The sequence below is a fragment of the Molothrus ater genome, chromosome Z, assembly GCF_012460135.2.
Source record: "Molothrus ater isolate BHLD 08-10-18 breed brown headed cowbird chromosome Z, BPBGC_Mater_1.1, whole genome shotgun sequence".
In the NCBI taxonomy this organism is placed as follows: Eukaryota; Metazoa; Chordata; class Aves; order Passeriformes; family Icteridae; genus Molothrus; species Molothrus ater.
The window spans coordinates 59,760,549-59,784,463 of record NC_050511.2 but is presented as its reverse complement, the minus strand read 5'-3'; positions in this window follow the sequence as shown (position 1 = coordinate 59,784,463).

Below are 23,915 nucleotides of genomic sequence, written 5' to 3'. Positions count from 1 at the left end.
AAAGCCTAGCCATTTGTAGAGACCCTTCACTACAGTGATCCCTCCTTTGTTTATCAAGACTGAGGATAACTTAGAAGGGGAAGAAATACAGGGAAGAGAAGTAACAAGACAGTATCTGTTTTTTTGTAAATCATCGGACTAAAGAGTGAACTTAGCCCATCAAAAATAATTCTGTAGCCACAGTTCAGAGAGTAAGTCACCATCAGCTTTGCTCAGAAACATTTACCATAACTCATAGATAAATGAAGAGGTGTAAAACATCACACATTTAGAGGGCAATGCTGAATGAAGAAGCCATTTACAATTGTCTAATACAGGTAAAAGACAATTATGTATAATAAATTTGCAGATAAGCAAACAAAATAGGTAATATGAATTGATCAGAAAATGGAAGAAAGTGACACAGAAATTGTTTTAGTAATAGTTTGCTAGCTTTTTAGATGTTCTGCCCTTTCAACCTTGTGCTAGTCAATGTGCCAGAAAAACAAAAATGGAAGAAAAACATGGAAAATGTACTAACCTATAGAAATCTCAGAAGATTCATAACATTAAGACTTTGTGCTCCAAATGAATCAAAATAACTGTGAGTTTATTTTAAAAAAAAAGGTACCATTGAAATAAGGTAAGGCTCGGATTTGGGGATGGGATGAGACTGGCAGTAAACAGTTATGCTGGTGAATATAGGGAGATGTTAATTATATTTATCTTCACAGAAAACAAATGTGTGCTGATATGTTTCATATATGGATGAAATAAACTCTTTAAAAAATCCCAAAATCCAACCAAAACCAGAAAATACAATGCCTGCCAACACAATCTCATTCAACATCATAGTGCTTAGCAAGGCCAAGCACTAAAATCAATATATATCTTCATCTTCTTTATTACTATGCCAGTAGTAATCAACAGTACCTATGGCTCCAGCAAGTGTTTCAGCTTTGTCAGAAATTGCATAGAGAAGCAAAAGATACGATACTGAAATATGCATGAAATATTCATCAAATATGCATGAACATGATATGGAAAAGCTTTTATATGAATTTTAAAATCACATTCATTTACAATACTGTAAAATCCATTTAGACTCAAACACCTCATTGTTTCAAGCCGTAGCGGTGTTGCTGTTGAAACATTAACTCCACTTGAGCACAAACAGCCGTTCTCTGGGCAGTTCATTAAAACCTACCCTTTCTTAAGCTCAAAAGGGACTTCTGAGTGTTTAGTTCCCATGGGAAAAAATTACAAAACCCACGAACAAACAAACAAAACAAAACAAAAAAACTACAGAGAAAAATCATAGCATGTCACAATACTTAATAATAGCTACAAATGCAGTAATTTTAAATAGTTTGCATTAGCTTGGTGGGATAAATATTCTGAGGTACTCAACACCCTCAGGGAGAAGTGTCACAGTGACAAGTCATAGTATGAAATTGCTATTTGAGTGCTGAATACCAATTATTTTTTATGTACTGTAATTTACTTTTAAACCCAGGAGTTTACCCAAAGTAATCAGAATATGTTTTAAATGATGCTTCAAGGACTTGAGATGTGAAATATCCAGGAGCAGCAAGAGAAAGAGAAACACCTTCAGACAATATTCTAGTTAATTCACCTATGTAAATCCACCTAGTTAAATCCACCATATGTAAAAAAAATAAGGAGGAAGAATGAAGAAAGAGGCACTGAGCATGACACGTACCCAGATAATTCTGCATCCAGGAAATTGCATTTCTGCAAACTAATAAAACTGCATTAATTATTTTTGAGTGAGTTTACACTTGCAAAGAGCTGAAGTACAGGTGGAATGAGACCCCACTCAGTCATGTTCACTACATGATTGTTGCATGTAGTCAAGAAGATAAATTTTGTCTTGCAAAATGGAACTGAAAACAGAGAATCTGGTTTTGGGAACAGTCTTATGCTTGGACCTCTTCATGTCATTGCATCATGGCCTTTACCAGCATTCTCATGCATGTGGGCCAACCACTCCCCCTCCTCCAATCTACTTCCTGAACAAGGAACTTCAGCATAGCTGTCTTGCTGTCTCTCACTTTTGGAGAGCAAACATTATCTTAGAGTGGGATACAGTGCACCCAGCTTCAGTCACCTGAACATTAAATTATGCAGCCAAAACTGGCTGCTATAGGCACCCAACACCATCGGCAATGAGAGAGGGATATCAACAAGAAGTGATGCACTGCAGCTCCTGATTATAAGCTAGAAGAAAATATGCCTTTCTCCATAAATTATGAAAATGCATCAAGAGTTTTTGCTGGTAATCACTTGATATATAGTTGTTTCACTGATTTGAAGTTAATCTAAAGCACATCAATCTAAAGCACAATTACATGTTTCCATGGTGGAGGCAAACCAACTCAAAAAACAGGGTATTACTTTTTTAGAATACACATACCTGTTATGTAACAGGCTGTATTTGCAAAATTTCTCCATGAAGATATGAATAGTTTAAGGCTAAATCCACACTGCACTCCAAATAGAAATTTCTACCTATGACAAGTCCAAATCTATTCTGCTCCCGTGCTATAAGACAAGTTGGAGTCAATCCCTACGCATCCTTCCAACTTGGCATAATATGAGATTCTGTAAGTCTTACACCTGGTCCTTCGTACGATATAGTAATGCCCTTTGCAGGTGCAGATCAAAAGCTACAATGTTATTTGTTCCCATCCTACAAGCTCTTGCTCTGGTTGTGGCCCCAAATTCTTTCTCAAGTAAAATTCTCTCATGCACAACTCCATACGCTTTCTGCAACCACTGAGCTAATCAGTATTTTTTCAGTACTGCTTGTCTGCATTGAAAAAGTAAATACTTGCAGAAGTTACCCAACACAGACTTTGTGTTATGAGAAAAGCATCTTTTACCTGATCTATAATGTCAATAAGAGTATTGTAGGTAAAGCTAACTATAATACCTACAATACTTGTACAGAAGATCCTGAAAGTCTTACAAAGCTTGCTTTCATACCGCACTATTACACGTTGGTATCTTCTTTTATCTACAATGCCAGTTGACAAGTCCTGTAAAAATAAATGTCCTCTGAGTGATTTTAAATACCCAGTGCTGGAAACTAGAGTTATTGTGATGGAAGAACTTCACTTTAAGAAGTTCAAGGAGCTCATGCTACATTTTTAAAGTAATGGAAATTTTGAACTGCTAGCCATAAAGCAAAATTATTTAAAAATAACTTGATGAGTGAGTGAACAAGATGAACCAAGCCATCCACCTGTTGCTGCAAACAAGACCACACGTGACAGGGGTTGTCAATCATTGGAGCAGGCTGGCCAGCACAGTGGCAGAGTCACCATCTCCAGAGGGATTTAGGAAGCATGCCAATGTATCACTTGGGAACATGATTTAGTGGTGGGCTTTGCAGTGTTAGCTGGACGCAATGACTTTGCAGGTATTTTCCAACCTAAAAACTCTAATGATTACTGAGGTGGAGGGAGGGAGGGAGGGAGGGAGGGAGGGAGGGAGGGAGGGAGGGAGGGAGGGAGGGAGGGAGGGGTGGATGGATGGATGGATGGATGGATGGATGGATGGATGGATGGATGGATGGATGGATGGATGGATGGATGGATGGATGGATGGATGGATGGATGGAAGATGCATGTGAAACATGGTGTCTTCTTTTGCACTTCCCAAGTACAAGATAGAAACTGACATCTTGGAGAATTCTGGGGGAGGTGAGCCACTAAGACAGGGTGCTGGAGTAGAGGGACCATGAGTAAAGGCTAAAGGATCTGAAACAGTTTACCTAAATATCCTGGTTACAGGAGTAGGGTGCCAGTTTAGCCAGCATTCCACCCCATCCCACCCCACCCCTGTCCTTTCTGGCGACCTGCCTAGTGCACACCTGACACCTCAGGCTACAAGCTGGGTATTAGATGAGGTAAAGAAAAAGAGGCAACCCTTTGAGGCAGTGTAGACTTTCTTTTTTCTTCACATCAATGACTCAGCTGTGACAACTCTCCTCCGAGGAAGTATAGGCATATTTACACCCAGTATAAATAATAACTCCCCTCTGGGGAAGTATAGACATATTTATACCCTGAGGAGTCATCTCTACTAATGGGCCATAATAGAGTCAATGACACTAGCATGATAGGTAGCTACAATGACTTAGACCATCAGAGATTCCCAAAAATATCCCATGACTCACAGAATTATTACACCATCAATTGTGAAACATCCCACCCAGGGAAAGTACTGAGCAGTCCCACCTGAACCTGAACATATATAATCTCAGACATCCCTACTTGACAGATCCAGAGGAGGAAAGAACTTCAACAAGATTGTGACCACAACTTTCACAAGACTGTGAGCACTGCTTTTGCAAGACTGCAACCATCATGACTGCAACCATTTGCAATCATCACTCTGACCAACGGGGTGCCAGGTTGTAATCAGTCTTTGTAGGTTAGAACCAGTTTACTTGGTATCATTGTGTTTATTGTAATCTTTCATGTAAATTGTAATTCTGACCTGTAATCTCTTTTGAGATAGTTGAGTGGAGTTCATTTCTCGTGGTAGTTTGCTTTTAAAACAGAACACTGGAGAAGAGAAGGCTTGAGGAGCACCTCTCTGCTATATTCCAAAACCAAAAGTGGAGTGACAGAGAAGATAAATCCCTGCCAGAGGTCCACCAAAAACAGGCAAAAGTCACTAGTCACATGTTACAAAAGAAGTAATTCAAGTTGTACACCAGAAAAAACCTCTTCCCCTTGTGTGTGGTTAAGCATTGCAACAGGTTGCCTAAGGTGGCTGGAGATTCTTTGTCCCTGGATAAAATATAATGTGAAAAAACCCTGGTACCTTGGATCTACTGTTGAAATAGAAAAGGAGATTGGAATCAACAGCTGACAGTGATTTGTTTCAAGCTGAACTTTTAAAGTTATTATTTATTTATATTGTCTTTATGTCAAAAAATTAGCACATGTTTGTATCTCCCCTCAGTTCTTACATATATTTTTCAATTTCTAACTAATTTTGTCTAAAACAAAAGACACATTCCTGTCATCACAAACTTTACTTGCCCTCTGGTTTCAACATGCCATTAGTATTCCCTCACATTTTGGAATAGAGGACACAAAATTCAGGTTGTGAGAAGAATAATCTTCCTGAACACACTGTCCTGCTAGTAAAAGAGGAGACTTAACCTGAGGAATCACCATAAGCCTTTTCTGGAGGAGCTTCTTTAGCTGCACTTGGCAAAATACCTTTCAAAATGTTATCTTTAGGTTATATAACAATGAAAAGATACAAACAGGATTTTACAATCATTTTCATGTAGCTTTGACTAATTGTAATAGGAATGGTGGAGTAGGAGTTATTTGGTAGGGCACTTCTAGCTTCTACTGCAACAGTATATGAGATAAGAAGTTAATACTTTTCCCTACCAGATTAAGTATGAAATGCAAAAATTAATATTAAAGTTTTATAAATTTCACTAATTCTTTTTGCCTCTTATAGTGGAAACTTGAGCAGATTTTTGATCTACTTCTTTTGATTCAACCAACAGGCCAGAAGTTCTCCCATTCCACATTTTTCTTTAAAATTTTTCTATCCTATGTATGAGCAAATACATTTTCCCCTACAAAAATAAGAGAAACACAGAATCACAGAATATACTCAGGTGGAAGTGATTCACAAGGATCATTGAGCCCAACTCCAGACCCTGCACAGCACCATCTCCAAAAATCACATGTGCTATTGAGCATTGTCCAAACACTTCTTGAACTCTTTCAGGCTTGCTGCTGTGACCATTTCCTGGGAAACCTGCTCCAGTGCCCAACCACCCTCTGGATGAAAAACCTTTTCCTAATGTCTAACCTACACCTTCTCTGACAAAACTTTAGGCCATTCCCCCAGATCGTGTCTCAGATCACCACAGAGAAGAGATCTGTATCTGCCCTCCTTTTCCATACACAAGGAAGTTCCAGACTGCAATGAAGTCTCCCCTCAGTCTACTCTTCTCCAAGCTGAACGGACCAAGTGACCTCAGCTTCCCCTCAAGGACATTCACTGCCCTCATGGCCCTTCTTTGGACACTCTGTAACAGCTTAATTTCTTTGTTATATTGTGGTGCCCAAAACTGCCCTCATCACTGGAGGTGAGGCTGCCCCAGGGCAGAGCAGAGCAGAGCAGGACAATCCCCTCCCTTGCCTGGTGTGCAATGCTGGGCCTGATGCACCCCAGGACATGCTTGGCCCTCCTGGCTGCCAGGGCACTGCTGGCTCATGTTTAACTTGTCACTGACCAGGACACCCAGGTTTCTTTCCATGCCACTGCTTTCCAGCATCTCATTCCCCAGACTGTCCATCCATCCATGGCTGCCCCATCTAAGAAGCAGAATCTGGCATGTTTCCCTGTTGAATGAATTTAATATGACCAGTGATTGCTCAGTCCTCTAATTTTTCAGGATTGCTCTGCAGGACCTCACTGCCTTCGAGGGAGACAACAGCTCATCCCAATTTTGTATCATCTGTGAACTTGCTTAGTATCCTGTGGTGGTTTGACAGGAAATGTGGTTTTTGGGATGCTGTGTTTTTGGCCAATGGATATTCAGACTTTAATATTGGCATTTAACCTGGCCATTAGGACATGGATCCGCCTCTGAGAACACGGGGTTAAAAGCAGAGCTCTCCCCTGGGAGGGTCTTCTTGGGTTTCTGGCGGGAAAGAGTTTGGGTCTCTGCCCTGGCCCAGCTGCTGGCTGGGCAGGGAGAGGGGAAAAGCCATGTGGCCAGGAGAGATAGGCCTGACCCCGGGGGTGGAAGGGTGGAAGAGAGAGAGAGACCAGGAGCCACCGGGCAGCCCCCCCCTGAGAGATACAGAGAGAGAGAGAAAGAGCCGCTGCTTGGGACTGTAACCTTGAAACTGGATAAACATGGGCCTGCGCCAGCAGCATGGCTGGGACGGAGAAGAGGGGGGGGGTTCAGGTGGCCGCTTGTAGGAGCTTTTAACCCCTTTTTGGAGAATGAGAACTTTACAGATCATTGACCTCTCCTAGAAGATAGAGTGGAAGATGAGGAAGGAATGTGCAAGTGTGAGAGAGGTCTGGGCGAGTGAGAAATAGTGGAAGAATAGAGAAGAACCCTAGTGAGAAGAGATGATGGAGTGGCTTTTGCTGGACTCTTTTTGTACAGCCATGGACAGAACCATGTTCCTTGTGACACAGAGACTGCATTCTAGGGGAGGCAATGGCCACAGAACCAAGAAGGTTCAGTGTTGGTGCCCCTCGGCCCCAGGGGGTGAAAAAATATGGGGGGGACAAGTGTCCCAAAGGAGAGATTGTGGGGACAAGTGTCCCAAAGGAGAGACTGTGCCTTTCTTGGATTGGGACAGAGCATCCTTAAAAAAGACAACCCTAGAAGCAGCTCTGGTCCGTGTTCAGTGGTGAGAGCACTGGACATGAAAGGAAGAGGTGATGACGGCAGATGTACTCCGGGTGGTGCCACGAGTGACACGGAAACACACGAGGCTTCAGCTTTGTTTCCAGGGGAAGCCCATGGTACAAGAAGGATTCCTCTCCTCTTGATGAACTGAAGATTGATTGTCTAAAAGGTGGTGCTAGACCAAGAGTTGGTGATTTGAGGAATAGATGTATTGTGTTGGAAATTTGGTGAGGGGAGGAGGAAATGCATTTGTGAGGTTTTCATTTTCCCTGTGTGTGTGTGTTCCTTTTTATCTGTAGTTGTAGTGTAGTTAATAAAGTTTTGTTTTCTTTCTTCCCTAAGTAGGAGCCTGCTTTGCTTATTCCTGGTCACATCTCACAGCAGAAACCAGGGAGAAGGTATCTTCATGGGGGCACTGGCATTGTGCCAGTGTCAAACCATGACATATCCCTTCCAGACCTGTGTCCCATATCCAAGCCATTTATGAAGATGTTGAAGAGCATAGGGCTAAGATGGAGCTCTGTGGAACCCCACTGATGACAGGTCACCAGTCTGATGTAACCCCACTCACCATTTGTGCCAAATCCCTGAGCCAGTTGCCCACCCATGATGTGTTTATCCAGTTGTGTGCTGCACATTTTATCCATAAGGATACTATGAGAGAGAGCACTGAAAGCTTTTCTGAAATCCAAAAGGATTACTTCCACTGGCTTCCCTTGATCAGTGAGGTAGGTTACCTTTTCATAAAAAGAAATCAGGTTTGATAAGCAGGACTCTCCTCTCATGACGGTGTGCTGGCCATGACTGATGACTGCGTTGCCTTTGACGTGTTTTTCAATACCTCCCTAAATTATCTTCTCCATAAGTTTACCAGGCTCTAAAGTGAGACAGACAGACCTGTAGTTTCAGGTCCTCTTGCTTGCCCTTCTTGAAAATTGGGATAATATTGACCCACTTCCAATCAGCTGGACATCTCCAGATTCCCAAGATCTATCAAAAAGCAACTAGAGAAGTTTTGCTATGTCAGATAGCTAGATCTGAGGATACTTGGATAAATCCTATCAGGCCTCATAGATTTGTAGGTATGCAGCTGATCCCACACCATCTCAGAGTCGACTGAGCATTTATCATTCTCACAGCCATGGTTCTCCAGCTGAGGGTACTGAAACACCCTTGCTTCATCATCTGTGCTGAAGACAGAGGTAAAGACTGCATTGAATACCTTTGCCTTGTCCCTGCCCCTGTTTGTAAGGTGACCATCCTCATCCTGTAGTGGGCTGAAGTTATTTTTACACTGCCTTTCGCCATTATAATAGTTGAAAAATCCCTTTTTATTTTCCCCTATGTTTCTGGCCAGCTTTAATTCCAGCTGAGCTTTGGGTATATGAATTTTCTCCCTACAGTGTCAACAGCATCTCTGTATTTTTCCCATTTCACCTCACCTTGCTTCCACTGGGCATACACCTTACTTTTTGCCATATGTCCAAGAGAATACTTCTCTTCAGCCAAGCTGGCATTTGCCTCACCACTAGCTCCTTCACCTCATGACACAGCTCCTCAACCACAGCACACTTCCTGCACAAGAACAGCTTGTCAGCTGCAGCCTCCTGAAAAGGCATCAGGCACTCCTGGCAGCCATTGAGAGGGCCACTCCTGGCACTCTCTGATCAGCAAATTTGTCTATTTGTCTGTCTGGAGGCCTCTAACATGACTGGTTCAGTGACCCAGGAAGCTACAGGGCATTGGGTATTGGGTTTTACAGAGTGTCAGCAGCACCATAACTGATGAAGCTTACTGCAGTACTCTAATAAGACAGCAGCTAGCAGATCTCTTTCTCTTTCTTACCAGCTACTGAGTCTCTCTGTTGCCTCCATTGGATGGTCAGAGACGAGACCTTCCCGCTTGATCCACCTGAAAAAATTCATGACCTCACTGCTGTACCATGCCCCTGTTTGTCATGCTCCAAGTGGCTCCCTGGAGCTGTTGTTCCATCACCTTCAGTTGCTCCCAGCACTACTACCTTCTTGCCTGTTTGGTTGTCCAGGGCTTCTGGTACCTATAATACATAAACTGATCTTCAGCCTGTGAAAATTTCTCTCAATTTTCTCAGAAAAAAAATTCTAAAATATTTTTAAATGTATTTTTTTAAATTTTCAGCACTTTTTCTCATCTTTCCACCTTATTTAAAAGGCCATTTTTATTTTAAAAATGAAATTCAGCTGCAATATCTTCACTGAAATAAGTTAACCAAGAAAGAAAGAAAGAAAGAAAAAGAGTACTTATTTAAAGAAAAAGTTTGTCTTGTAGGACAGAAATATATTTTTTTAGGATTTGTCCCTGCTCCAACTGGGTATAAAAATTCAATGCTGTATCAATTAATTACTCTAGCACCTTCACTACTTGTATCTCTAGAAATCAACAGGCCCAGCCAGTACTCAATTCCTCTTACTCTTTTTGTAGATGATCATATTATATTTTATCATTCCTTTGGAGGAAAAACCAGCAACTCCATGAGACATCCTAATTTTCTCTGCTTTGTACAGTCTTCTAGAGTTCACAGTTGCAACATCTCTAGGTCTTAATCTGTGATAATAATTTTTAATGGCAAATTACTCATATTTTTAAAAAAATAGCTCAAGTAGTCACACAAAGATTTACAATTACCACAAATGGAGTTGATGAAGGGTCTTTTAAATGTTGCTGTGCCACATTCATTAATAGAAAACTCAGATTTAGATGTGTTTGACCTTTGCAAACTGTATCACCATTTTCCACAGCATAAGTAACATACTTGCTATAAAAATCTTCTTCTAAGACATTTAAAATCACAGTAAACAAAAAGCTTTAGCTTATTATCTGTTTCTTGTTTATTATCTGTTATTACTGTAGCTGTTATGTAAGACTGTTATGTAAGCTGTTATGTTATATAATACCAGTGAGATGCATATGAAAACAATATTTTGATTCTCTACTGATGCACTTTAATTTTATTCCAGAACCAGTGTTCAGTGGTCTATCATGGTTTAGGAATGGTATTCCTCAATTTAATGCTCCACATAAAACACTCCAGTTCATGAGCCACTTGCTCCTCTCCATACCTCCTTCCCTCCATCTCTCCTTCCCTCCTTTCCTCCTTCCCTCCCTCTTCTCCTGTGGTGGGATGGAGAAGAGAATTGGAATGAAAAACAGTAAAGGTCATGGGCTGAGATAAGAGCAATTTATTGGAAACAGCAATGGAATAGGGCAACAAACTGTAACAGCAACAATACTAATGACAGAATGTACAAAAATGTGTACAGAGTGTACAGCTTGTACTGAAGCTCCAACATGTTCACCATGGCACCACTCAGGCATGGTGTGACTTCATCCAGATCATGATAGCTCACTGTCTGTCTCCACTCTCCACTGCACTTGCACACAGGCCATAAAGGGCCACCAAAGGGTAGGTGAGCCTTGCTGGCCACTTCCTGGCTCTCCAGAACCCACTCAAGGCTGGGGTTCACAGAGTCCTGGCTGACGTGGTGCTATCAATGGTGCACTGCTGTGGTGGTGATTGGTACCTGCTGTTCTTCAACCCTCAGCAGATTCTTCAGCTCTCCCAGAATCCCATAGCAGAAGGGTCCTCTGAGAGACCAGGCAAGGTATTCAGCTGTTTAATTTCCTTTGTCTCCACAGCAGCTCTCCCAAAAGCCCAACAATGCCCTTTCTGGATACTTGAAATACCTGAGGTAATCTCTGCCAAGGAAGCACAGGGCCTCTGGGCCAGTCACAGTGGGGGTGTTTGCCATTCATTCCCAGACAGGGTCACTTCAGCTTCTGGTACAATCAGCTGTCCAGTTCTCCCTATCACCCCAGGAATAGAAATGGATCCTGCCCCTACATGTCTTGATGGCATCAGGTAAATTGTGCTCTGGAGTCAACTAAAGCTTTACACTCCTGTGGGTCTGGTGTACCAAGTCATTGCATCCACACAGTCCAATAGATTTGATTGTTCCTTTCCTCCATCTGGCTGGAGGCAGGGCCTCTCTAGTTCTGGTCATGGTATTCATTGATATTTCTTGTAAATATGAACTGGTGATCCTTTCAATTGGACCAGAAGAAACATCAGCCCTCTATTCTGTCTGAGGACTCACCCACTGGAAACTGGAGCTGCATTTATCCTTGAAGAGCTTCCTCTGATGTTTGTTCTTCCTCTCAACTCACGTACCTTTGCTGCCAGCACAGAGGTGGGGCTTCCATCCTACTTCCTTACATCCTCTCTGGAGTCACACAGCAAAAGCCACAGGTCACCTAGTGGTTTGTACCCTCTCTCTTGAGCAGAGGGTACTATTGCTCCCAATAGTTTAGACTCTGGTCCACACTGGAGGGGCAAGGGACATTTCCTTTCTAATCTGCGGAAGTTTTTGAGTCTGTCCTCAGTCTTGGACAGTCTTTCCACAGACAAGGTGCAGGTCAGTAGGCAGGAAAAAAGATGTTGCTAGGTAATCACCTAAAGCACTTTGTTCTCTTCCTGTCACAGACGTGGATGCCAGCGAGTTGGTGTACGATGATCATGCGCTCTGTCCAAACTTCTGCCACGTGGATTGCGCACTCTGGACCTCATCCAGATCTACAGGGGACTGCACCTTATTTGAATCCCTAGAGACTACCTCCAGAACACTCATTCTCCCAGATACTGGATAGCTTTCTCCATGGTGCCCCACCTGCCTGGGTGCACTACTAAATCATCCCTGAGAGAGAACCTTTCTCTCACGCTTGACAAGAGTCACCTCCAAAGGCTGAGAGCTTCTGTCCTCTTCCCAATGCCCTTGTCAGTGCCAGATCCTGGGACAGGGATCCCAGCTCCTCAGCCTCATTATCATCTAGTTTCATATCATGGGCCATGATATGGCAGGATTGGAGCAGCCAAGTCAGACTGGCAGCTCAAATCTTCTTGCACATCCTGCAGCTCACCCAGGGACAGGGATCAGTAATTATCTCTGGACCTGCCTTTTCCTCCTGTTCTATCGGCATGGGCTGTTCCTGCAGTTCAGCTGCAGCTTGAGTGGCCACAGTTGGTCTGATTTCCTCTTTCTCCCCCTGAAGGTGCTATCAAGTGTCTGATAAACAGCAGTGTCTGATAAACAGTAGCCAGGGCCCAGCTATAGGCCACAGATCATCTAGATCTACTTCTACCTAGAACTTGTGAAATATTGAAATACTTTTTGTTGCACTAGTTGGTTTCATAAAGGAACAATTTCCTTTTTCAGAGTTAACTAAATGATCTGCAAAATACTTATAGAATTTTTATTCCTTTAGAGTTCTTACTTTCTCCATAATTTTTAGCTACCATCTTCTGGTTCTATTTTCCTTTCTAGTATCATGAACTAACAGTTAATGAGGTTACAATTGAAATTCTTTTTGTGAGGATCAAGAGGAGTGTTAGACATTAATGCTGATTAGAGGAAAAAGTTGGTGAAAGCCCAGATCTAAGTCTCTCTCCAAGGTTAGCTAAATAATTGACAACCGATATTTAAAACTGATTGATTTAGACTCTCCAGGGAATACCACATTGTAAGAAAGTCACTTAGGGGTATTACCATACCCTTAGAAATTGTGGCCATGAAAAAATATTGCATTGAAGATATATTTTGTAAGACCCTATGTGTACTTCTGATTCCTCTCAAAGAGGTTGCACTCTAAGTTAGCATATTAAGAAAGGAAAACTCTACATGCCTTGACACTTTAAAGACTTAGTGGTAGTCATTAGATTATCAGGAACTGGTTTGGTTTTAAATTACAGCTAGAAACACAGCAATGTAACTCTGAAGTCAATAGACAGCAATTTCTTACTTTAAAATCATAAATATTTCAAAGTCATTTATAGCACAGTACTGTAAGATTTAAAAACATAATCCTTAGGAAAATATACTGCTGTACTGAAATTCCACTTACATCATACCCTAGTCTTTAAATGCCACATATCTAAAATTTTACTTTCAGCTCAATAAAAAAATCAGATTGATGATGCATGTTGTCACGAGTCCCACATTTTTCTAAAGCTTAATAGAAATGAATTGTCTTCATAGCAGATCTCTTCAACAGCAACTGTGTTGGCACGTTTATCAACCGTTACCTTCAGCATAAGGGATGGGAGTTAACTCTGAAGGTCTGAAAAGGACCTGTCTTGGACATATGGGAGGCATGACTGTCATACAGCTGGCTAGCGTATTCCTACATCCTGTCAAATTTTTAAGGTGAGAAGAAAGAATTGCCAACTTTGTAAATAATTTAAATCTCTGGCTCTTTTTTCTGATCCTGTGGAGGGGGAAAGTACATACATGTGTCTGGTATCAATCTGACATGCCCTGTTCTACATAAAGAAAAACAAAACTCCAGCTCACAATTTGAATGCCCTCTGCTGAACCTTCACACAGATGGTTCCTGATTATCAGTGTTCACTGCACACCTTATTTTTGGTGAAGAATGACAAACCTAGCTTGGTAATGGACAAAAGGTCTGTGAACAGCTGACTGTGGTTGCTTCTTGCCAAAGGAAAAAAGGGAAAAAAATTGCAGAGCTCTGTTACACAAGCTTGATGCATCATGTTTGGATCAGATTCTGGCACAGAGGTGGCTCTGTAAGTATCACAGTCCGTGTATAATATCTAGAGTTAGGATTATATTTTGAAATTTCTGAAATTCTGACACACAGAGTGGTGACTGGGGGAAGAGAAAAAAGTATGTAAATGCAATCTGCAACATGGTCTCCCCTGCCTGCTCATGTCAGAAACCATTCTCCTTCTCAATCTAAGCTAAGGATTCCTTTATTCATATACTGCTACCTCAGAAATGACTATCAGAACTACTTCCCTACACTATTGTTTGTAAAAACTCCTCTGGCCCCGAAAATCTTGAATATCATACTCAGATGAAAAAAAAAACTGGAACAGAAGACAACTTCTCGCAGCAGTTGGTAAATGGAGCCTTTTTTTTTCCCAACAGGAGAGATGCAATTTTTGCCATTCTTTGGTGTGGAGAGTACTGTGGTGAAGGCAAGTGGCACGTGCTCTAAAAAGGCAATTAAATAGGTGGAAAATCTACTCATTATGAGCAAATGTAAAGACTGAACTCTGCTATGTTTCCGAAACTTATACACAAATTTCAGAACGCATATACAAAATGCATTTTAATATGCTTGCTGTGTCTCAAATCCTATCCCTTTCTATGTCAGTCATTCTTTGCTGCAGGCAAATAAAAATTTTAGAAGTTACAAATCTTTCACAGAAGCTTGCTCTACACTCCTGGATTTTACAAAGACTTGGTTTTTGTCTCCTGTAGAGGCATGAAGAAGTTAAACATTGCATTGCTGGGGTATCACAATAATTCTTTTGGATTTAGTCCAGATACAACATATGTGGAGATGAAGAGTAGCAGCGGATGGGCAGAGAGACAAACCATATTGTTGAGACAGGAGGAAATGGAAAAGATGAAGACAAAAGTAATGCTAACAAAAATACAGAAATACAGTGGCAGCACAGGAAAAAAGCCACAAAGGAAATCCCATTTCAGTAATAAATAAAAGAGAAAAGTGAATGGAAAAAAACAGAAAACTATACGATAGCAGTAAAAATACATAGACACTGAAATGTGTCCCAAGGGACAGTGTGGGTAGAAAACACTACAACCTAAAAAAAGGAAAACAGGGTAAAAAAAACCATGAACCATGTCAGCATTCATGGGAAAATCACGCTGACAGGTGGAAGAATTGTTGAACATTGTTAGCTGTAAAATAAAAATAACACATACACCAAGAAGTAAACTTTCTTCCATTTCCACTACTAGACCAGGACTGGCAGTGTGAAGCTATATACATACAAGATGAATCACAGCCTCTTTCTCTGATGAGCTTTCTGTTTAATTGACTTGAAAGAAGCATAACATGACAGAGACAACTGTGGCTAGAAATAAAAAAGTATCTGTTTTCCTGCCTTCTGTAGCGTACTTATACACTTCCACCTCTGCATATTTAAGGCTACTGCTATGGGCTGTACTGAAGTTTCAATCCCTCAATGAGGTATTTCTGGTACCTCTTCTCCCTGTCTTCTGAACACTTTTAAATTCAGGAGCCAGCTGCAGTTCTTGTGCAAGGACCTGCTCAGCAAGGTCTTGCTATTGGAGAAGAATTTTAGATCTTTCCAGATAAAAACTACTGCACCACACTTGCAGCTTGCGAGTTTCAATAATTCAAAAGGAACCTTTTTTAACTTTCTGAGATGCAAAATTATCCTGCATATAGAGGTGACATCCACAGCTTAAATTAGGCAAAGCAGCAACCTGATGCTGTAATTCCTTTCATTCTTTCTCTTCTATGACATCATCTAACTCAGCACAATCTCTATGGTACCCCTTATAGGCCTTTAAAAACCTTTTTTGTTGGCCTCTCTTCTTGAAATGAAACATATCAGTTTAGGACAAGGAGTAATGGGTAAAAGACCTTAATGGCTAAAAGACCTTAATCAACGACTTTTTTGAAATATGTTTCTTATCTTTTATCTGGCTTATAGGTGGCAATTTCTGTTACAAACACTGTCTTTTATTGAACCTAGACAGCAATAAAAAAATGAATGCACTCAATATATCTCAATTTTTTAGCTGATACCTAGTAAATAAATTGTGGAGACATGAAGACAACTTCAAAAAAACCCCAGTTATTGTTGAAACTCAGGTGTGCCATAAACAGCTGTAGCAAATTGGACTTGTTCAGAAAGCATTTGCTTAGAAAAGCAACCTGTTCCTCTGCCTCACAGGAATCATCAGGGATTTCCTTCAGATAAGGCTCCATAACAGTGCAGCCTGAGAACACATTTAAACTGAAGTGCTAACAGTAGGAAGAGTGTCTGAAACCAAAATAAAATAAATGCTTACAAATCATGAAATATAAAAAGTAAATGAGTATACAATAACACATCAGAAGTAGCTAAACAAATGAGAACAGCATGTATAGGAAAGAATCTGAAAAAGTTTTAACTAAATGATTCATACTCCAAGCTTACTATTACTGATATGCAAATAGCAGAACTACTATTACACATTTTCTGAAGGATTCACCCAGAGCTTTGTGGTACTAGCTACCTAACTGCTGCTACTGACAAATGCCAAATATGGGGCAAGAAGGCTTTGCATATATTAAAATATATATGCCTACAAATTTCCTTTTTCCTTCACACTTGTACAAGTTAAGCTGCTCCTGAGGAATTAGCTTTTTTGAGGCATAGCATTTAAAAATCAGCAACTGATGTCATCAGCTCCAGCGTAGAATATTACTAGGGTTTACTAGTTTTAAATAAGTAGGGTATTCTTAATTACAGTAAAAATACAGACATGATTTTTACTAAAGAGCTACGCCGATATATAATTACATAATGAAATTTATTTGGGTGCATTTCATCACAAAATAATCCTTATCATGAAGTGAGGGACAACCTTAACCATTTAAGGCAGAATCCAGTTTGCTTCTATGTAATATTTTTCATGTTTTTATAAACTCATTTTGGAAAAATTAGACAATTATCCCAGATCATCACAATAGAGATGAGTACAAAATCAAAAGAATGCAAGAAATGTTTACTGAATCATTCGGCTGAAGATTCAACAGAAGAAGAAAGAACTGGCCAGACAAGTTGATAAGGAATGGCCGAGAAGATACCATTTGCACAGTGTGAGAAAAATCAGTTCCTGAAATGGTTACATAAAGATCATGCAGAAAACTAAGTCCTCAGGAAGGACAGAAAATGTTTTTGTCCATTGGAGTTACTGACCCTTTAGAGTAGAGAGCAAGTCAATAACTGTTTGGACAGAACCCTGCAAGCATTGGACTAGGAGGGCAACTAAAAATTTCTTTGTGCTTTGGGCTTTGATGCACTGTTTGCTCAAAAACTGGACCAGTTTTATTTGCTTTTTCCTTTATATTTTATCTTCCATTCAAAGGACACAATGGACTTTACAAACACTTGTTTCACTTCAAGTATAAGTCCCACCACAGGTTATTTGCTTTTGCATTTTTATTGTGGCTTCCATGCATGTGACATGTGTTTCGCAAACATGTTTCATTACACCCACAGATTGACTGTCAGTCATTACTTAGGTTCATAAAAGTTCAAGAAACACCAAGTAAGCTTGATGTTTTGCCCAGGGCTTTTACTGTCCCTATCATGAAAAAAGTAACGTTGACTAGGAATATCATGACCTATAAGAATTTGCTAACTTTTTTGCCAAGCTAATTTCTTGCTCATTTTTCATAGCTAGAAGACTAGAAAAACTGATAAAATTTTGTTTTAATATCACAGGGCTCCATTTTAATACTGATGTATTTTTCCTACAGAGTCTATACTGAGAAATCTACTGTAAGCACTTTGAGGTTGCACAAAGGCAACCACCTATTTTCATTGACAACAGTATTTGGAAGTTTATCTTCATTCTCTAAATTGCACATCTATGAAATGCCTCTAAAGAACTGAGTATCAATGTAACAAAGCTACAGGGCAATCCAATGTAACAAACAGAATAAATCAAAGTAGCACAATAAGATCAAGAAAGACCTTTGCCCCATATGGGTTTCTGCAGGGAAATTAGACAAAATGTGCTTTGGGAGAAAAACCTGTGTGTGCATGTGGCTAATTTTCATGGATTCTGACGACAACAAAAAAATTTACATTGACTTAGTTTATGAGATCATTAGGGAGGATCTGCAATTAAGGAAAGGACTTAATGATCATCCAGTCCAAATTTCCCCTGCCAGGACACCTCTCACTAGGCCTCTCACTAGGTTGTTCCAAGCCTTATCCAACCTAGCCTTGAACACTTCCAGATTTGGGGCATTGACAACCTCCCTGAGCAATGTTTTTCAAGGTCTCACCACCACCACAGCAAAAATTTCTAATACCTAACCTAAATCTCCCCTATTTCAATTTTTACCCATTACTCCTTGTCCTATCCCTACAGCTCCTATTGAAGAGTCCCTCTCTGGCTTCCCAGCAGGCCCCCTTCAGACACTGGAAGGTACTATGAGGTTTTCATGCTCCTCAGTAAATCTGAAGACTTCCATTACACCACAGCATTCTATATATTCTAAATCAACCTCAAAGTGCCAGCATCACAGCAGAAGATGGAGGTAGAGAAGAAGAAGAAGAAAGGCTGGACATGCCCAAGTCCCTCCATCTTGTCCCCAAAAACCCCTATTCTAAAAATCCCAAAATCTACTTTTTCACCCAGTGATAATTTTGTTCTTACACTACTTAAACTTCTGTGGCTTTCAGGTCTTCATACAAAGCTGGTAATTTGCTCCACGGGTCATAATCAAACCCACAGGTGTTCTGGGCTGCGTGCCAGGGTCTCCAAGCCCCCCGGCAGGAGTCCCAGCAACTCTGGACACCCAGAGGGCTGTACTGAGTTCTGACAAGTCTCTCTGAGTATTTTAATAAATTTTATTTTCAAACAAGGACTCAAATACTATTAGTTAAATTATTATACGCCATTTTAATTCTGCTATGGTCTCTTTACTGATACCTTGCAGCAGATAGTTTTGTCACCTACAGTAAAGACATTTTCTCAATAAAACTCTTTCTTCAACAGGATTGGCACTGGAAAATTCTTTCATACCACCTTCAGTTATCTAAGGATTTTTTTTCCTTCAATCTTACATTGTAAGTACTATAAATGAAGGGGTTTACATAAACTCATATTCAAACTCCCTTGTTCCACTTAACTTCACACTACCACCCATTTCCAAGAACAGCAATTCTTCCTTGGGCCTACAATTCTTCTTTGAGTTTTTAGTACACATCCATGTTTTTTAATCCCTGAATGAATGGTGGAATCAGGAAGCTTCTTCTGGTCCTCAGAGAGAAGCAGGCATCTGGATCATTCCATGCTGCACTTTACAACCTCTTTAGTACCCACAACTTCTGTCATCATTGTTTGGGTAACAGTCTCTAGTGTTATCCTAATTATCCTAAATGGTTTTAGTCTATCTATTTATCTATCCATCATCTCTCCTATATATCCCAGTGTACATCCTAGTCTTCAGGAATAAAAAACCCCCCAAACCTGAACATTATGAATTAATCCATATACCCATGTTTGTTCCCTTGGCTAAAACTCCTAAGAAGCTCACTTTCAAATGGCAAGCAAGGTCTTACCATATTTTGTTCAAAATGTGTCTGCTAGCATTAATGCTCCTGCAGATGTTCTACCAGCTGGCTGATGGTGACTGAGTCAGCTCCTCTGCTGAGGAGCAGCATGACCTCTAGGTATTAAAGGCTACAGCAGCATGAAAGTCTTGCTTTTCACTATGATGAAAGAGGGTACTGGTTTAGCCCCCTTGTGCTGGTAAATGGGACTACCATATGTCTACAGAGTCAAGCTGGGAGATACACAACTACCCACTTATTAAGGTCCAACACATTAATTAATACTTTAACACTTAATTAATTACTTATACTGCCAATACCCAGTGATGGACTAATTAACTTAATGTGTCACTTTTGGCACCAGTTCAAATATTTATGTAATGTGTCATGATTGTACTTTGGGCTGTCTGCTCTGACAGTTTTTTATCTCATATCATTTATGAGAGAAATTATATTTTTATTCTCTCCCCCACAAGTTATTAGAGTGACTCATTACTCTCGTGGGCAGAACCTGGACATAGAAATGTAGAGACTGACATAGCAGGTACTCAGTCCTGCTCCTGGTTTTGGTTAGGGAACATTCCAGGTAAAAGCTGAAATGCAAGGGCATTTTGCACATTTCTTTGTTTTTAGCAGAAAAAGGGACCATCCCTAGTATAAACACAAAAGGACCACAATTACCAATAATCCTGCTGCTTTCTCCAAAAGTAAAAACAATAGGAGCCCAGAGGCATTTCATCAAGCAATAAAAAGAGATCTTTTTTAAGGATGAACAACATACACAATGAGCTATACAAATAAATTCTGAGGTGTCAATCAATCTCTGACATGTTGAGGGAGGCAGAGTTGAGTGGAATCCAGCTGGGAGAGGCAGTCCTAGCGATGATCCCACATCTAGCTGCCACCAAGTTCCCCACTCAGCTGAGATTGTGCTGAAGGTACTGCACTTGGAGGTTACAAGATATTGACCCTTCTGTAAAATACATAGGAGTGAAAGGCTGGGCTTTAAACCAGTCATTTTTTCTACATTTAGAGAAATGCAGACACTGTCTTTAACCCCATCTTTATGACTAGAATGAGATGCATAAAGGGAAATTCATAGTAGAGAAGAAGATAGCAATTTTGCTGGCACTGCTGTGTAATAGGAAGGTGTATGCTTTAAAAAAATTAGCAGGAAAAGGTCTGTTAGAAAATATTTCAAATCTTCCATTGTTCTGGTAATAAATTATTAGGAAACACCAAGATACATGGTTTTAAAGGTTTTGATTTAATAACAGCATCAGATATGCATCAGCTTGGAAATAAAACAGAGACCACTGCTTCTTTTAGCAGGTTACATCTTTATTACTTTCTTAAAAACAAAACCGCCACATCACCAGGCACCAGCAGAGCAGATGTTTCTGCCCTTATCAGTCATTCACTCAAACATGCCACAGCCCAGCGTTCCAGGTAAAAGAAAACATTCACACATGGTGTTTATGGCTGGAATCAATCCTTTGGTATGCACCTTTCCCAAGAGAACAGAGAGCTTTTATCAAAGTAGAGATAAACACGACAGGCTGCTGCTTCTACATAGAGCTCTCATCAAGGTTGGGACGGCAGCAGCAGGCTGCTGCTTCTATAGCATTCCTTTTATTCCAGTATAGACTGAAGATGGATGACAGTCAAGAAGACAAAACCAAAAGACTACAGCTACTGATGCTCACGGTACCAAACAGTTCAGACAGCAGCAGAAATAAAGATGGAAGTTTGCACAAAGGAAAACCTGGCAGACAATAACTTCAGTGCCAGAGCTGGGAGATTTGAAAAACCCAACAAAAAATATATCACAAGCCAAAGCAAGAGCACAGCAAGAATGGTAGACATGGCAACAGCCCTATAACTGAAGAGGAAATTACCTTTATTTATTTCCTACTGTCCAAACATAGATGCATGTCATGGGGCAGGCATAGGGAATAAAAATAACATATAAATTTGTAAACATACTTTTAGATTTGTCACTTTGAGAAGGGTCTTCCCCTTTTGTTATCTTCCTACTGTCAGGATGCTTACTTTTTTTGTTGAATCAAGGATCATGTTAAAATTTCATCCAAAAGTTTCTGTCAATAGAAATGGGTACAATTGTTTTCTGGGTTTTCACTGAGACTTCTTTTCCTTCTGCTCTCTAAAATACACTTGCATAAAACTTTATCATGATGATGATTTAAACATTTTCCTGAAGGATTTTCCCTGACAAACACATAGAGTAAATAAGGTGGACTACAAATAAGCTGTCAATTATTACATTTAACAAGCCACGAAAAAATCACAAATATTACATATGAGTTACTTATTTCTGTCTATGAAGAATGAAACTGAAATTTCAAGGTGATACCTTTAGTTACACTGAAACTTACACTTTTGATGGAAATATCACCATGTATAAAAGTAATAGGCATAGTAAAAGAAACAAATGTATCAATGAGATTTAAAAAATAGCATCTCTTACTAGCACTTAAGTGCAGGAGACAGGCTAGCAAACAAACACATTGAATTAGAAACACCAGTTGAGTTTTAGGAATAATGTACCGTATATAATCATACATTCATTAAGGTTCCACAAGCCCTTTAAGACCATCAAGTACAACTATTAACCAGGTCCAGTACCCTCATATAGAAAAGAACTAATTCAAAGAGCACGTCAAGATTTCAATTACCTTCTTTCACTTTATGATCACTGAAAATTACTTTTGGCTCTTATGCTACAATTCTAGAGAATTGTAAATATCCAAAGCTGCACTTTGTATTTTGATGACTTTGGACAGGACTTTTAGGCTGCCTTTGTTTATGTGTATCCTTGTCTCATAGCACCTAAATCCTACGTGTTAATAGAGGATATTTTTAATAGACCATTTTACATAGGTAATATCAGAATATTTTTAAATGTACTCAATACTTTTTATACAGCTGCTGATTTTATACCATCTTTTTGAAATCATATGAATACTAGTACACAAAATGAGAATGTATCTGCACTGTCTGAAATACACAAAATAGCCACCAGATGGCAATAAAACCCAACTAATGCATGAAACTGTGGCTTCACTCAATATTCAAAATCACTTAATTGTTGCCTTCCATTCTTACAGCCATTGGATATGTTAAAAAAAACAACTCACTTTACTCAAGGCCTATTCAAAATTTATAAGTATCTGAAATGAAAACTGACAGTTTCAGCAATATTACCAGATTGCCTCAATATGAATGAGCTCAGTGAAACAGCAGTTTACTACAGCACACCATTGGATGAATGTGGCCTGGAAATTATAAGTATTAGCACCATATCGTCATTAATTTTCTTCTTCTGTCATTCTCCTTTAAGTATTTGCTGAAATGTAATTAATAAAGACAGTAGCTGTTTTTCCTTTAAAGACAGTTGCTCTTTGTCCCTATTACCTGTAATAACATCAAATATTTTAGTTATTTAGTGGTCTTACTCAGGTACATATGCTGGGATTTATTCTTGGTGGATGTATTGTCGTGTATATAAGAAATTTCCTTCAGATTAATAAGAGGAGAAAAATCCATCTATCAAAAAAAAGAAAAAAGGCTGGGATAAGAAAAACTTTAGAATTTTCTCAGACTCACTCAATTAAGCCACAATTGCTAACGGAAAGAAACTAAGCTTAAAGCCCCTGCTGAGTGCTCATGGTCCCGTAAAGGCTGTCACTTAACTAACCAATGTCGCTCCAAGTATGAGTCTGAAGGTCGCCTGATCCAGGGAAACAGGAACTGGAGCGCAGGATGGCAACGCATGCAGACACAAATGCCTCAGCCATCACCACAGACCCTCAGTGGAGGGTCTCCTCTAGTCTTCACCCAGCAACCACAGCCAGCACCAGACTGGACCAGACAACTTCTGTCACAGTCACATTGCTTGATTCTTCTGTTCATTTACTCCCTACTGGAATTTTTGGACCACCAAGGCCCCAGAAAAGTGCTTTACTGTTGGGGAGATCTTCAAATACCCTGTAAGGACTTTTTGCTCTCCCCAGGGTCATAGACTCAGACTCTAATGATGAAATTAAGATTATGGCTTGGACCCCTTTTCCACCTTGTACTGTCCCTCAAAGGACCCCTATCCTCTAATTGATTCCTTTCCCATGTATTTTACCTTCCCCTGCAGAAAAATGCAAAAGAAGGCTGGGAGGATTTGGCTCTACAGGAACCCCACAAATATTATGGGTACAAACAATTTCTGATAAATGCCCTACCCGTAAATGTACTCTGTCATTATGGGGATAACAGATAACACTCACCAGCATTTTAGATACTGGAGCTGATGTGACT